This window comes from Sus scrofa, chromosome X, assembly GCF_000003025.6.
Source record: "Sus scrofa isolate TJ Tabasco breed Duroc chromosome X, Sscrofa11.1, whole genome shotgun sequence".
In the NCBI taxonomy this organism is placed as follows: domain Eukaryota; kingdom Metazoa; phylum Chordata; class Mammalia; order Artiodactyla; family Suidae; genus Sus; species Sus scrofa.
In genome coordinates, this window is record NC_010461.5 from 124,776,479 (window position 1) to 124,792,923 (window position 16,445).

At 47.0% G+C, this 16,445-nt stretch overlaps 1 protein-coding gene across 1 annotated transcript in view; it reads right to left on the reverse strand.

Annotated features, from left to right (window-relative positions):
* The window catches only part of MECP2 (methyl-CpG binding protein 2), a 53,541-nt gene extending 40,956 nt beyond the window's left edge, over positions 1-12,585 (reverse strand). The window contains 2 exon segments of the mRNA XM_021080802.1: positions 7,622-7,745; positions 12,499-12,585. The gene's annotated coding sequence lies outside the window, so the exon portion shown is untranslated.

Genomic DNA, 16,445 nt, shown 5'->3' on the forward strand with positions numbered 1-16,445 from the left:
GCCAGAGCCACAGCAAAGCCAGATCCGAGCCACGTCTGCAACCTACATCACAACTCACGACAATGCTGGATCCTTAACCCACTGAGCAAGGCCAGGGATCAAACCACATCCTCATGGTTGCTAGTCGGGTTCACTAACCACTGAGCCACAATGGGAACTACCGCAGTCGTATTCTTAACCTGCACCACCACAGCAGGAACTCCCAGGAGTGAGCTTACTTATGCACTGCTTCCTTCACCATGAAAGATATCTTGGCAAAAACATAACAAATAAAAATCATGGAGTTCCTGTCGCAGGGGAAACGAATCTGACTAGGAACCATGAGGTTGCGGGTTCAATCCCTGCCCTTGCTCAGTGGGTTAAGGATCTGGCGTTGTTGTGAGCTGTAGGGTAGGTCGCAGATGTAGCTTGGATCTGGCATTGCCACGACTGTGGTGCAGGCCGGCAGCAACAGCTTCGATTAGACCCCTAGCCTGGGAACCTCCATATGCGGCAGGCGCGGCCCTAAAAAGACAAAAGAACAAAAATTAAATAAGTAACTAACTAAAAATCAGCAAAACTAAGCAGTGCGTTTGGTCTGTAGTTGACCCACACACCATGCAAGTTCTTGCCCTCCTCTAGGTACTATCAGAGAGGGAAGTGTGTGCGAGAAGCAGTCCCTGGGACAGAGGTGAGAGAAGGAAGGTTCCATGAAGAGATCTGAAATGGGAGCCCCAAGGGCCTGAGCTGGCAAGTCGGCTCAGGGCAGATGGCCTCCAGAGCAGTGCAGGGCGGACAGGGGACAGGATGGATGACCAGAGCACCTTGCACTGCCTTCTGGGGCCCAGGAACCTCTCAGAGAGGGAGGCAGCTTGGAAGGAAAGCCAAACCTATCTGGCGCAGCTGGGGCAGCTGTCTGACTTCCTACTGGCACACTCTGCAAATGGAACTGCTCCTCGAGCCCTGCGTGGCCTGGCTTGCTCCGCCTGGCTCATCTCCATATTCTGAACCCTTGAACCCAGCCGAAAAGATCTCTCTCGTGAGCCTCCATACACTCTGGTCTCTCCTCCACTCACACTTTCTCCTGCACCAGCTAATGCTGCCTTATCCTTCAGTTTCTGGAGGGGTCACTTTTCAAAAAAGTCTCTTCCCGGACCCACCCACCAAGTCTACACGGGATCCTTGTAATGTTTACGTGCAGCCCACTACTTCTCCACTGCAGCATCGAGCCCCTGTCTTCCCTCAGAGCAGAAAATCACTGAGGGTAGGCAGACTCTAGGATCAAGGACAGTAACTGACAAGTAACAGATGCTCAATCAGTACAGGGTAAATGAATAAAGTACTGCAATATAAAGAGCACCGCAGTCACAGAGAAATGAAGCAACAGCCACATGGTCCTAAATACTTCCATGATAGGAGTTCCCGTCGTGGCGCAGTGATTAATGAATCCAACTAGGAACCATGAGGTTGCGGGTTCGATCCCTGCCCTTGCTCAGTGGGTTAACGATCTGGCGTTGCCGTGAGCTGTGGTGTAGGTCACAGATGCGGCTTGGATCCTGTGTTGCTGTGGCTCTGGCGTAGGCTGGTGGCTACAACTCCGATTAGACCCCTAGCCTGGGAACCTCCATATGCCATGGGAGCAGCCCAAGAAATGGCAAAAAGACAAAAAGACAAAAAAAAAAAAATACTTCCAGGATATTCCTTACGCATATTACATACAAACACGACAGAACGTCCAGCAGCTGTGGCAGACTCTTCAACCCCAAGTTCCAAGGAGCTACTACAACTCAAAACGGTACCAAGATAAAAATATTCCGTTTTCTTCAAGATTCACAAACAAGAACCTGCTAAAGTTCCCCTTGCGAAGTAAAGGGTCCCGTCTCATCCTCTGCTCGCAGGAAGTCATGAAACAGAAGCTTCTGAAGTTTTGCTTTCTAGTGCTAACTCTGAAAATGATTTCTTCATAGCCTAACGAGCAGCTCTCTAATCTCTACAAATTGTGTTGCAGTCATAAATGTTTGTGCTCATCTAATACACAGTCGTTTCCTCAAAACTGTGCAATTAAAAGGCCATCCTTGATTTAGCAACATCTGTCAAAAGTGTAAAATGCACCTATCCTTTGACCCAACCAAGTTCCATCACTAGGAATTTCTCCTACAGATAAATGTGGCGGTAACCGACATCACGTAAGTAAAAAGCCATTCACTTCAGCATTAATGAAACTAAGAAAAAACAATGGGACCACGGAGTTCCCGTTGTGGTGCAGTGGTTAAAGAATCCGACTAGGAACTATGAGGTTGCAGGTTCAATCCCTGGCCTTGCTCAGTGGGGTAAGGATCCGGCGTTGCCGTGAGCTGTGGTGTCGGTCGCAGACGTGGCTCGGATCTGGAGTTGCTGTGGCTGTGCTGTGGGCCAGAGGCTACAGTTCTGATTTGACCCCTAGCCTGGGAAATTCCATATGCCGTAGGAACGGCCCTAGAAAAGGCAAAAAGACAAAAAAAAAAAAAAAATAGTGACATGGCTCTATAGGAACTGATACCGAATAGTTACTAAGATATATTAACTAAAAAGAGAAAACTCTGCAAATGTGCATGGTATTTCACCGTTTGGTAAACACACACACACCCCTTTGTTTGAGTGTGTGTAAACACACACAGAATATATACATAAAGATATATGTAAGAATATATAGACCTTCCCATCATGGCTCAGCGGTAACAAACCTGACCAGTATCCATGAGGTTGCGTGTTCGATCCCTGGCCTCCCTCAGTGAGTTAAAGGATCTGGTGTTGTGGTGAGCTTGGATCTGGCGTGGCTGTGGCTGTGGCCAGTGGCTACAGCTCCAATTGGGCCCCTGGCCTGAGAATTTCCGTATGCCTCGCGTGCAGCCCTAAAAAGAACCCTCCCCCCGCAAAAAAAGAATATAATATGAGGTATCTAGAATAGTCAAATTTTTTTTTCCAATTTTTTTTTTTTTTTTTGGCTGCACCCATGGCATATGGAAGTTCCTGGACCAGGGGTCAAATCCAAGCTGCAGCTATGATCTACACCACAGCTGCAGCAACACCAACCCACTGTGCTGGGCCAGGATCAAACCTTCGCCACCACAGAGACAACGCCCCATCTTTAACCCACAGCACCACAGCGGGAACTCCTAAAATAGTCAGTTTTACATGAGGCAGAGAAAGTGGAAGAGGGATTGCCAGGAGCTCGGGGAGGAGGGAGGAATGGGGAGTCACGGTTTAATGGGGATCATTTCAGTTTTGCAAAAGATAAAAAAAGGTTCTGGAGATACACAGTGGTGATGGCTGCACAACAATAAGAATGTACTTAATGTTACTAAACTATACACTTAAAATCGCTAAAATGGTAAATTTAACATTATGTATATTTTACCACAATTTAAAAACAACACCCACACAGATTAATAAGAAACTGGTAATGACAGTTTCCTTCAGGGAGAGAAATGGATGTTTCACGACGGGGTGGCAAGGAGATCTGATACCATACACCCTTTTATACCACCTTTTTCCTTCTGCACGCTCTACCCGTACCAAGTACCATTAAAAACTCAGGCTTACGCGAGAAGCCTTTCCCTAATCACAAGCCATTTATATCCTTTCTTTAAGCTAAAAGAAAATCTGGATTCCATTCAGTTTTGAGGGTATTTATTAGATTTAAATGATGCAAGTTGCAAAACACTACACTTGTTCCCCTAAGAATACATTCACCAAAATCCTGTCTTTATTGGTATCAGCTATTATAGAAAGCTTCAAAATCATCAGAGGAAAATTACCATTTTATCAGTACACAACTTTTATGCCGTCACAACCAAGCCAGCCGAATACAGAGCAAAAAGTCCTCATCATCAATCAACACACATCAGCCTGCAATTACATGAATCAGAAAACAAACTATGCTTATGCTGCAGTCTACCCTAAAGCTGTAACTCGTATGTCAGAATTTAAAACACACACACATGCACGCACATGGGCACGCACGTGTGCACACACACACACACACACACACGCACATGCACACCTTCTGGATTCCTCCCAGTTTATCTGAAACCTACTTTTGTGAAGATCCACTATTCTCTTGAGTCTTCCAGAATGAGCACTGTAGCCGTGCGGCCTGCATCACAACCGCTGCAGCCTCTCCCTGCATCCCTCACCCAGTCAAGAAGGCAGCACTTGCAGGGCCCAGCACCACCCCTGGCTCGAAGCAGGGAATAAAATATTTGTTGAGTAAATAAATACATGATTATCTGCTGACAGGCTTGCCGTGAAGTCTCAGAAAGAAAAAATTCAGAAAGAACAAAGTAAGAGACGCTTTGTTCACTTGAAGTCAGCATATGATAAAGTGAAGACCAGGTGACTGGCTCACCAAACAGCTACGACTTCAGCAGTTCCCTGGTGGCTCAGTGGGTTAAGGATCCAGCATTGTCACTGCTGTGGTGGGGGTTCAACCCCTGGTCCAGGAACTTCCACAAGCTGCAGGTGCGACCAAAGAAACACTTTTTTAAAAAACAAGTATTTTAAATACCACACCAAGAAACTGGACAACTTAATTCTTTTGCATATATCAAATATGTATTACAAATACAGCACATCATCAAGTTTTTTAGGATGAAAGAAAATATAGATGAATACTGTCATGTTCTTAGAGTAGCAATAGACTTCCTAAGTATGACAGCAAAAGAAGATACCATATCAGGAATTTTATATATAAGACAAGCAGAATCAAAAGATGATGACAAAGTAGAAAAAATATCTGCATGATGATAAAGAATTAATATCCTTATTATGTTAAGAGTTCTTATAAACCAACTTAAAAAGAAGATCCTGACAGAAGAAGGAATGCAGAACATAAACCGGCAATTCGTAAAGACCAAGTACAAATGGCGAAAGACTACTGAGGTTCAGCCTCAGTAAAAACCCCAGACGTGCATATTTAAAAGATGGATACCCTAAATGCCCATGACAGAGGAGTGGATCAAGAAGATGTGGTACATATACACAATGGAATATTACTCAGCCATCAAAAAGAACGAAATACCAGCATTTTTAGCAACATGGATGGACCTAGAAATGATCATGCTAAGTGAAGTCAGTCAGCCAATGAGACACCAACACCAAATGCTTTCACTGACATGTGGAATCTGAAAAAAGGACAGACGGAACTTCGTTGCAGAACAGATGCTGACTCACAGACACTGAAAAACTTATGGTCTCCGGAGGAGACAGTTTGGGGGTGGGGGGATGTGCTTGGGCTGTGAGATGGCAGTCCTGTGAAATCAGATTGTTATGATCATTATACAACTACAGATGTGATAAATTCATTTGAGTAATAAAAAAATCTTATAATAAAATAAAATAAAAGATGGATACCCAATTCTGGGGGTGTATGGGAAGTGGCACTTTCTAAGACTGCTGTGGGAACTGGGATAACCATTCTGGAGAGTGATGTGAAGTACCCACCAGCAACTCCAATTCTAGGCAGCCATTCTTCAAAAAGACGGGCACATGAGGAAGTTCAATCCAGCAGCATCTCTAATAATAAACCGCTGTCCAAACCAACGGAGGGACAATGGTGACAGTATATCAGCCCCAAACTACACTGCTATTTAGGAGAAATGAAGGCAGATAAACATACCACACAGATAGACGCCGAATACATATAATGCTATCCTTGTTTTGTCAAAAATACAAAGGTACCTGTTTGTATAGCCTGAGAAGAAGATTCAGAAGGATCTACTTAAGCTATTAACAGCAGTTACTCTGGGTAGTGGGTTTGGAAAGTAACGGGGAGCTTTCACTGTTTTACTTTTGATATACTTTAAAATGGTTTGAATTTTCTATCAAAAGCACGTATTACTTTCATAATTCCTTTTTTTTTTTTTTCAAGGCCGCACCTGCAGCATATGGAGGTTCCCAGGCTAGGAGTCAAATCAGAGCTGCAGCTGCCGGCCTACACCACAGCCACAGCAACGCCAGATGCTTTAACGCACTGAGCAAGGCCAGGGATCAAATGCACATCTTCATGGATACTAGTTGGATTCTTAACCCGCTGAGCCACAATGGGAACTCCTATTTTTCTAATTTCTTTAAAGGGAAAAGAAAAGCAGCAAGATATCAAGCACTCATTTATTAAAGAGGGGTTCCATTCTTTGAGAATTTCCTTCCAAGTTCCTTGAAGCTCAAATGGCCGAGTCTTTCCTATTCATAAGTAATAAGGGCTATTTTTAAAAACATCTCTTCCTTTCTACATTTCTTAGAAGACACTATACAGGGTCACCACTGTCTGTCTGATAAAATCCATTCCCAAAACTGCGAAAAAGACTATGAAAAACATAAATCACCCCCACAGTCCTAATACCTAGCAGAAGAGACCCATTCGCTGCCACATATTACATTTAGGCCACACAATTTCCGAGACAATACACAAAGCACCAGCCACACAACTCCCACCAGCATAAATAAGTGGCGTACAAAGAACGCCCTGTCAGCAGGGCCCAGAGCACACCCCACAGCAGTAAATGGCAATGACAATTTGAGTCACAGGATCAGGAGTGGAACCAAATTTGGGACCTGGAGGCAGCGTGATGCCCTCCTCTTCCTTCCACACCTTTTCCTGCTCCACCCAGACTCTGCCCTCACACGGTCCCCAAACGGGCTGTTAAGGATGCCCACACAACTTTATACTGAGGTGTCAGAATCCACTAGATACAACTAACTGTTACTTGAGGGTCTCAGCAAGAGTCACAATCGAGCATGTGTGTAAACTCACATTTTTTCCTTCGGAAAAGAAATGGAAAAATTCAATTAGAACATTCTGCCTTACCACACGGAATGTTTGAAATCCAGGTGTCAAAACATCAACCGTGGAGGGACCTGACTTTAAAAAAGCTTAAGATCTTGAGCCTGACAGCTGAGAAATTAAGGAACCGCTCATGTTTACAAAACTGAAGTCCACACAGTGGCGCTAGAGTAGCCAGCCTCAAGTGTGGCTGATAGAGCACCCAAGTGTCAGACCTCAAACGGCTCCGATTGCTCCCAGCTTTTTCAAGACATCCATTCTGCTCTAGAGTCTCGAGAGCCAGAGGTGTATCTGGGCGCTCTCTTTGGGTCCCGTGGGAGGAGTGCGGCAAGCACGCGCAACAGCTTTCAGGAGGCCATCCTTCTAGGGGACCGCACACCAGTTCCCACATCCGAAAATGCATCACCCACTACTGTTGACCAGGAAGTCATTCGCCCAAGACCAAAGCAAACAGAGTCATGCCGTAGGCCGCCAGGCAACAGCAGCGGCGGCAGGTGAGGAGCTCGGTCTAAGCGCTCCCAGCTCAGCTGAACTGCCTAAAGGTGAACTGAAGGTGCAGATCACCAGTTCCAGCTCTAATCTGACACCCGCCCCCAGATCACGCTGTGGCTACCAAGTAACCCTACCTAAACTGACTTTTCAGGGCTCAGGGAAGTGACTTTTTTTATTATATGGCACAGTTTGGCACAGTTATGTCTTTAGTCTTTGGGGTACTTTCATACTGTCCAAGAGTAGTATATCTTGTTTTATTCCTTTTTTTTTTTTAAAAACAGATGGCCAAACCAGGACATATACTAAAAAAAAAAAAGGAAGGTTACTTACCTGAGCCCTAACATTCCAGCTACCATGGAATCTTGTTGGAGCTGGTCTACAGAAGCAAGATGTATTCTGGGGAGTCACATGTCACATCAAAGCAGGAACTGGTGAGTCTGTATTTTTATGGAGCCTAAAACAAAGAAAATCGTAAGTTGAAAGCCCCCATTGTGCTGCACGACCTTTTTCCCAGGGCTATTTGGGACATTTTGAAGATAAACATACAGACAAAGTACTACGCTAGTTCCCGGCTTACCGAGCTAGAAACAAAGGATAAACTGCAGCTGAGTGGCACATAACGCACAGTGCTCAAAGCAAGGCAAGATTCGTGCATGTTAGAACTGACACTTATCACAGGTCTTGTCACCTCTGAGGGACATTTTGACACCATAAAGCTTATCACTAGTGATGATCTCTGTATTTCTTGCACCGTGTCATACAGAGATACTCGGGGAGAGAAGACATGTTTGAGAGAACACGCAACATCAGACTGTCTTCCCCAAAAGAACATGTGAAATCCAGAGGCAAAGTCTCCCTTCTCTTTTTCAAGCTGCTGAAGTTGCCACAATCTGTTGTAACATCACATAAAGGGGTTTCTAACCCGGAGAGAAAAAAGGCAGCACCAACAGAAACTAAGTGCCCTGGGAGATCCAAAGCCATCCTTAAAAATAACACATGCCTGTTTCAGAGCAAACGTTTTTAAGCCTCTCAGATCATCGTAAATCGAATGTTCAACAAACTGAGTTAATAGTTTGACAGTTTCTCTTTTGCTTTTGAACACATGTTCAAAAAAGATCTTCTGTCACCATTTTTCATCAAGATAACCATCATTTCCTTGTTAAAACTAAAATCGCCCCATACTAGCTACTCTCTGATACCTTGCTGGCCTAAGAGTAGGACTTTTATCTTTAGAAAAATTCTAGAGACTATTCACACAATTGCTCATGTAATGAAACCCAGAGGAAAGGCAACACCAGTCAAGCCTCTTACTGCTGCGCTATACCTACCAGGATGGTACCCGGAATTATCTACTGAGGTGCAGTGAGGCCTTATAATTCCCTTAAACAGTCTAATCATAGGATGCTTTGAAATCCCAGAAGTCAGGTAACAGTGTTACTCAGGTAGCTATACAACAGAAAGTAAATTGGTATCCTGGCTGGGAGGCCCTGCATTTTTGGGGTAAATTGCATTTCTATTTGTAAATTGAGGGGGCTAGACTAAGGTTCCTCCAGCTCTGAAAGTTTAAGTTCTTTGATTAGGAGTTTATGGAGAGAGAAAAGAGAGCCAGCAAATGAGAGCAATTAGGTGAAGACCCAATAAAGCAGTGATTTGCAGGTGTGTGTACACACACACACACACACACACACACACACACACACACACACACACACAGTGCCCCCAGCTCTTAGGCAAGGAAGCCAACTGAACCCTCTCGAAGGCATGCTCCCCAGAGTCCAGACTTATGCAGTACTGCAGAACAGCTATGCTAAGGACACATCCATAGGCCAGCAGAACCAATGCAAGTGTGCCTTGAAGAAGTGAAAAAGGCCGAGGCTTTAGTCTGTAACAGAGTGGTCACAATCCCCCTTAAACATGGGAGGGGGCATGCCCTGCCAGCCCCCAAATTCCTGTTCCCACTCAGTTCCCCCAGACGCCATACCTACCATCAAAGGGGTGGAACCAAGGATTTAAGCAATGGCATGCAAATCAAGCTTTCAATAGGAAGGAAAAGGTTCCTCGCAAGAGAAAGGCACAAGAGCACTTTTGTGTCAGAGAGTACAAGGAAAAGGAACTCGTTTACATCTGTCCTACCCAAAATGAGGTAAAGGCGCAGTGGTGACAATGGCAGTTTGACTGGAGAGGGCTGGTACCAAAACACTGAGGGCAAGGTCCATCCACTGGAGGGGTAATAATGCTCTACCCGAGAAAAAAGGTTGTGTCTGCTGACCACACGAGATGGTCTGCACACATGTTACCATGGCAGAGGGGGTGAGAACAAGCAGGCGTCCTGCCACACTCCCTGGAACTGCCAGTCTAGACTATGTTTTACCCCCAGTGCACTTAAAACACAAGTTACTACAAAGGTCAAACATCTTCTCTGCTTGTCTTCTTCTCATAGATAACTCGGGCAGCTTGGCCACAAAGTGCTCTTAGCCGATAAAAAGATCTCCACTGATATTCGCCTTTATAAAAGATTACGGCTTCCAGGAGACATCATTTATCATGCAAATAATTCCAGGCAGGTGTATGAGTGATGAAAACTGGCCTGGAGTAAGAAAGTAACACCTTTACATCTGCTCTTTATTCTAGGTTCAAGAAGCAAGTTTCTCATTCCATCTCAATGCGGAGGAAGGAGTATTTGGATGGGGGCAACATCCGCTCATCAGTTTTTCTGTCACATTCCACAGCTTACCTCCCCACCCCACTAGATTCGGCCACAAAGAGGCAGAGCAGACAGGGAAACAATGGCTCTGGCTGGAAATTGCAAATAGAATGCAAAATTGTATTCTAACCCTAACATAAGCAAGTACAAAAGCTGGAGTGCAATCTGACTGCATGATGGTCTATCAGGTGAAACAAAGACCTGGGACTCTAGGTTTAAGGCCTTCCAGGCAAGTTTGTAGCAGCAAGAGACAGCATGGTGTGATGGGCCAGTACTGGCAAGAAAGCCACAGAAGGTTTCTTCAAGGTGTTAGGACACAATGACTTCAGATGCCACCAGGCACTCTGCAGAGAAACTATATTCTGGAAGCTGTGCAGTTTAAAGGGATAGGGGTAGGATGGAACAGCTGTCTGGAGGGGCAGTCGAGAGGGCTAACGCACTGCCAATGATGCCAAACGAAGCAGAGCCCTTGTCCTCTCACATCTCGGGCTCAGATGTACAAACCCTGGAAGCTTTGTCAAGTGAGGCTTGTGTGTGTGTGTGGACAGGAATGTACGGCAGGGCCGGGCCAGCGATGTGCGCTCGGTGACAACTTATTTAATCCCGTACTTCTACTACACTGGCTGTGTCCTTTAAGGTTCTGACATGGTCTGGGTAAGAACATAAAACCAAAGGCTTCCTAGGCTCCCTGACTGGACTTTTAAGTACAAGTCCTAAAAAGCCCATAAACAAGCCTATTTCCCTGAATCCCTGGTGGAAATTCCCAAGAGACCTAAAAAAATCCGGATCTGGTTGGCTGGTTGTCTGCAATAAGGATCCAGCATGTTTCAAACAACCCAAGAGGAGCAGTTAATCTCATTGTTAAGTGAAATCACTAAGACGCAGATGAAAATTCTGGCTTTGAAACCCAAATTTCTCCCCTAGAGTAATTGTCCATTAACAATGAATTCTCCTCCCAAGGCCTGAATATGCTTCCTTTTTGTAGAATGACAAAATGCCTAAAAGTTGTGAGAGTCCTACAAAGTCTAAGCCACTCAGCCTCACGGGCTAGTAGGTTTGGTTCCACGATCACCAAGCACTCCCTGAATTCGATCCTACCATCTCACAATGTGGGGCACTGATCCTGCACAGCAAAGACACAACATGGGAATGGCTCTACAGAGCCCGTTCCTGTTCCTGGAAAAATAATCAGAAGCACACATCTGCCTGACCATGAGTCAGGAATATCATTTTTGTGGTGGAGCCCATTTCTGCTGTGACCAATCTACACCAAACACACAACAGAAGCGACGGCCACAGAGGTATGTTCCAGAGCAAGCTCCCCCCCCACCCCCGCCCCGTTGATCCACACTTGGTAATGCCATAAACGGTCTCCTCCGTCAAAGCAATCTTTAGACTCTTCACAGTGACCTTAAGTCTTCAGTGCAAACCCACAGAAAACATTGCCACGCCACGTACAAGTCACCTGAATTTCAGTTTGGGTGATTCAGTCAGAACCACACGAAAAAGAAAAGAAACTTTCGGGGACAACTGACAGGAACCACAGAGGGGCGATGAAATTGCCCCATCCGGGGCTGGGGATCGTGAGCAAGGCGCGCTCCGCGGCTCTGGAAGCCGGTCACATACTATGTCCCACTCCACTTATGTAACTGGAAGATCGCCGGCGAACGGGGGGAGGAGGGGAGGGCGCTCAGATTCTGAGGCCACAGCACCCCCAAAGACCCTGGGGGCGAGCTCCCACCGAAGAGCCTCAGGTGCTGCCGGACACGCAGTCCCCGACCCACGGCTCCTGATGGTAACTATAACCGCCTCTTTATGATGAGCCGTGGGACCAGGAACACAATGTCTAGCGCCTTTTGTGGGTGGACAATAATTCCCACCTACTTGTTCCTGCTAGATGCGAAAGGAACTCGCTCGCAGTGGGGGCAGAAAGTCATGGAATGGGCGAGAAGGAGGGGGAGGCAAAGCCTGGAGATGGGGGTGAGAGCGCCGGAGCCCTTGTGGCGCACTCTCCCGACGGGAGGCGGACTGCGCACGCGCGTCGGTGGGGGGGCCGAGTAACGGGAGAGGGGGCGCGCGAGGGAGGGAGACGCGAAAGCGCGATCCAGGGAGAGGCCGGGGCCGCGGGCGCGCGACGGCGCCGCGGGCCCGAAGCCCCGCGAAGGGCACGACGCGCGCGCAGCCCCGACAGGCGAAGCCCCGGCGACAGGGGCGCCCGCGGGGCCAGGGGCCGGGATGCGCGCCGAAGGCGGGAGGGAGGGAGGGAGGGGGGAACCAGGCGAAGGCTGCCCTGGGAGGCTGCGCCGAGGACGGTCACCCGCAAGTGCGGGTAACGGGCCGAGGGGGGGGGGCCGTCACCAGCGGGAGGGGGAGGGTAAGAGAGGAGGGACGCCATCCGCCAGCCGTGTCGCCCGACCCCGCGGGCCCCTCCCGCGCCACGTCCCGCCCCTACCCCCGCCCCCCAGCAAGGGTCCCCGCCCGCGGCCGCAGCGGTCCCACTCACAGTCTCTCCTCCTCGCCTCCTCCTCCTCCTCCGCTCGGCGCGGCAGCGGCGGCGGCGGCCATTTTCCGGACGGCTTTTACCACAGCCCTCTCTCCGAGAGGAGGGAGCGCGCGCGCCGCCGACGCCGAGACCCCGCACGGCCGACGTCGCGCCCCGCCCTCCCGGCCGGCCTGCGCGCTGCTGCACCTGCGCACCCGCGCCCGGCCCCCGGCGCCGCCGCGAGCCCGCACGCCATTGGGTGCGGCGCCCGGGGTGGGGCGGGGTCTCGGCGGCGACGCCGCCAATTGGCGGGAGATCGTGTCCATTCCGGCAAGGGAAAAGGGGGCGGACGCCCCGTCTAGCTGCGGATTGGCTGCCAACGGCCGTCATTTGGGAAAAAGAAGCGGCTTGGGCTCCGGGGGGCTGGTTTAGTGGGCGGAATTTGAATATTAAGGATTAATGGGCCCTTGCGGATGCTGGAGCAAAGCTAGGCCTAGGCTCGGGACGCTTGTTTGCGCGGCCATGCCGGGCCCTCGACCCGCTGTCCACAAACACACCCAGTACGCCGCTATACGTGTTTCACCGCACCCGCATTTTCTCCACATTACCACCTTCAGTACAAGCAGCAAAGTTGCCTGACATTGTTCCAGCCGAGGGACCTTGGTTTAAGAGGCCTACCCAATGCATTCTTACATCTGACCTGTAGTGTGCCACACAATCACAGGGGCAGGGAATAAACTGAGGAACAAATCACAGCCTTGATCTTCTTGAAACTCTGATGGGGGAAGAGCCAAGGCTGCAGATAGTCTGGTGGAGGTGGGCAGAAGGCACAATGGAAGCACAAAGGCAGCAGCCCTTAACTGCCTGCACAGGAGAGGAAAGACTTCTAGAAGAAGTGATTTGGGAGCTAAGATCCACAGTGCCGGTGAGAAAAATATTTAAGAGTATGAGAAAAGTTTTAGCTAATGGAGTGTTCAGGATAGGCCTGTTTGTCTAGGCGACCTTACTCTGATTCCAGCTATCATCCGATTCATCCAGTGACCCTTGAGCTAGGGTCAAGGAACCCTCTGATTCTGATGTGGCTCCTTACCCTCTGTTAATTTATTAAATACACGTTATGGAAGACACTGTTCCAGGCTCTGGATGCACAGTACTGAATAAGACAGCAAAACTATCATTCCTGTGGGGGAGGCTTCATACAAAGCAATATGTACAAATAAGTGTGTAATATGTCTCCTAGTGATAAGCGCTTTCAGACAGATAAAGCAAGGGTAAAGGGGGTGCTGCTTATATAACCACAGGCTTTTGCTCACATATTATTCCCCATATGGCTATCTGGGGAGAGAAGAAGATGTTGGGCAAGTTCAAAGGCCCTGAGGAGAGACTACACCTGACGTGTTGAGGTCTCACGAGTAAGTTGATGTGGCTGGAAGAGTGACGGGGTATGTGGTTGGAGAGGCACCTGGAGCTGCCATGGGAACTGGAAGCTTCTTCTGAGATGAGAAGTCTTTGGAGGATTTTGAACTGGGAGCTGCCATCATCAGATGTCTATGGCAGGTACAGTGTGGAAATCTGTGGCGAGACAAAATGAGGAGCAAGAGCCCAGGCAGGAGGCCCTGACAGCAGTCTAGGAGAGGTGACAGTGGTTTTTCACTAGGGTGGTAGCAGTGAAGTTTCTGAGAAGTTGTGCAATCCAAGCTATGTTTTCAAAATTGAGCAGAGAAGATTGGAGGTAGGGCATAAAGAAAGAGAAGAAACAAGGATGCGTCCTGAGGTTTTGGCCTGAGCAACTGAGTGAACGGGCGCTTTCACCATGATGGGGAAAACTGTAGGAGTACATTTTTGGCGGTACAGGTCAAAGATTCTGTTTTGCCGTATTAAGCGTGGGCTGCCTATTAGACGTGCGATGCTGAGAAGAGATGTTGAGTGGGCAGTTGGGCAAACAAGCAGTTAATAAGTCAACAAACTGAACCTCCAATGCAAGAAAGTATAAAAGGAACAGCAGAGTAAACCTGGAGAAAATAGAAGGAAAAAAATGACAAGCATAGGGAATTCCCATTGTGGCTTGGCAGTAATGAACCCGACCAGTAACCGGAGGATTCAGGTTCAATCCCTGGCCTCCTCAGTGGGTTAAGGATCCGGCGTTGCCATGAGCTGTGGTGTAGGCGGCAGATACAGCTCAGATCCCATGTTCCCATGGCTGTGGAAGACACTGCACTGCCACAGGCTGGCAGCTGAAGCTCTGATTCGACCCCTAGCCTGGGAACTCCCATATGGAGCAGGTGCAGCCCTTGAAAAGCAAAAAAAAAAAAAAAAAAAAAAAAAGGCAAGCAGAGGTTGATAACACAGAAACATAATGATCAAGGAGATTTAGAACATCAAAAGATGATTATTTCAGGAGTTCCCTGGTGGCTCTATTGTGCCTCTGGTTGCTACTATGGCACAGGTTCGATCCTTGGCCCTAGAACTTTGGCATGCCCGGAGTGCAGCCAAAAAAAGAATGCTGATTAACTGAAAAGCTGGAAACAAAAGCCAACCCTCTAACAAGCTAGATATATAGAGAGAAGACACAAGTAAGTTATATTTAGAAATAAAAAGGAAACAATGACAGATACAATAGATTATACTGTAGATAATAGATAAAACAGATAAATTTTCTAAAAAGGTATTATAAACAACTATATGTTGTAACTGGAAAACATAAGTAAAACGAATAAGTTCCTAGAAGAGCACAGCTTACCAAAACTGACTTTAGAAAACAGGGAACCTGGCTAGATTCCCTATGGCCACAAAGCAATTGACTATGTTTTTTTAAAAAAATCTACCCTCCTCCAAAAAAAAGTTCAGAGAGCTTTACAGATGAGTTCTACCAAATCTTTAATGATTGGGTCATTCCAATCATAACGAAAGAACTCTCTCCAAACTTATTTTATGACTAACACAACTACTATAACAAGCCAGTGAAAGGAAGGCACAGGATGTGGAAATAGATGTAAAAATTGTAAACAAATAAGCTAAATCCAACAGTATGTATTGATGTATCCCAACAACGTTGAGTTTTATTCTAAAAATGCAAGGATGGTTTGAAACTAGAAAATTAGGCGTTCCCTTGTGGTGCAGTGGGTTCAGCATCCTGCGTTGTCACTGCTGTGGCTTGGGTTGCTGATGCGGTTCAGGTTCCATCCCCGGCCTGGGAACTTCCACGTGCCACAGATGTGGCCAAAAAAATTTAGAAAATCAAACTTACTGTTAAGTTTAAGGGAAACAAATTATATGATCAGGCCAATAGATACGGGAAAAGCCTTTGATAAAATTCAACACCTATTTATGATAAAAAAAAAAGCAACGACTTGAGAACTATGAATAGAAGGAATCTCACTAATCTGATCAAAGGTACCTATTAAAAAACTTAAAGCAAATATAATATTTAATGGGGATAAGTGGGAACAAAACAAAAAACAGGACAAGATCTATTCTTAGCGCAATGGGGTCTGTAGCATCTCTGCTGCGTCAGGATGCAGGTTCCATCTCTGGCAGGCACAGTGGATTAAAGGATCCAGTGCTGCTGCAGCTTCGGCATAGGTCACAGCTGCGGCTTAATCTGGATCCCTGGCCTGGGAACTCCACATGCCACCAGGCAGCCAAAAAATAATAATAAAAAAAACACACATCCTTCACCTTCCATTCTCATCTAAACCTTATCCTTGGAGTTTCACTGTGAAGGGAAAGACCATTAATCCCAAATGGATTTCCTTACAGTTCGGACGCAGGCACACAGACCCAGCCAGTAACAAAAAGCTGGAAAAGGAATGGGAAAAAAGATTCAACCCACTCTAGCTACCAAAATTATTAAACAGCTGGGAATAAACTTAATAAGAAATGCCAAAAAAACTATAAAACTTTACTGAAAAATATAAAAGAAGACCCGAAAAGAAAAAAGAAATTACCATGATCCTAGAAGATGTCAA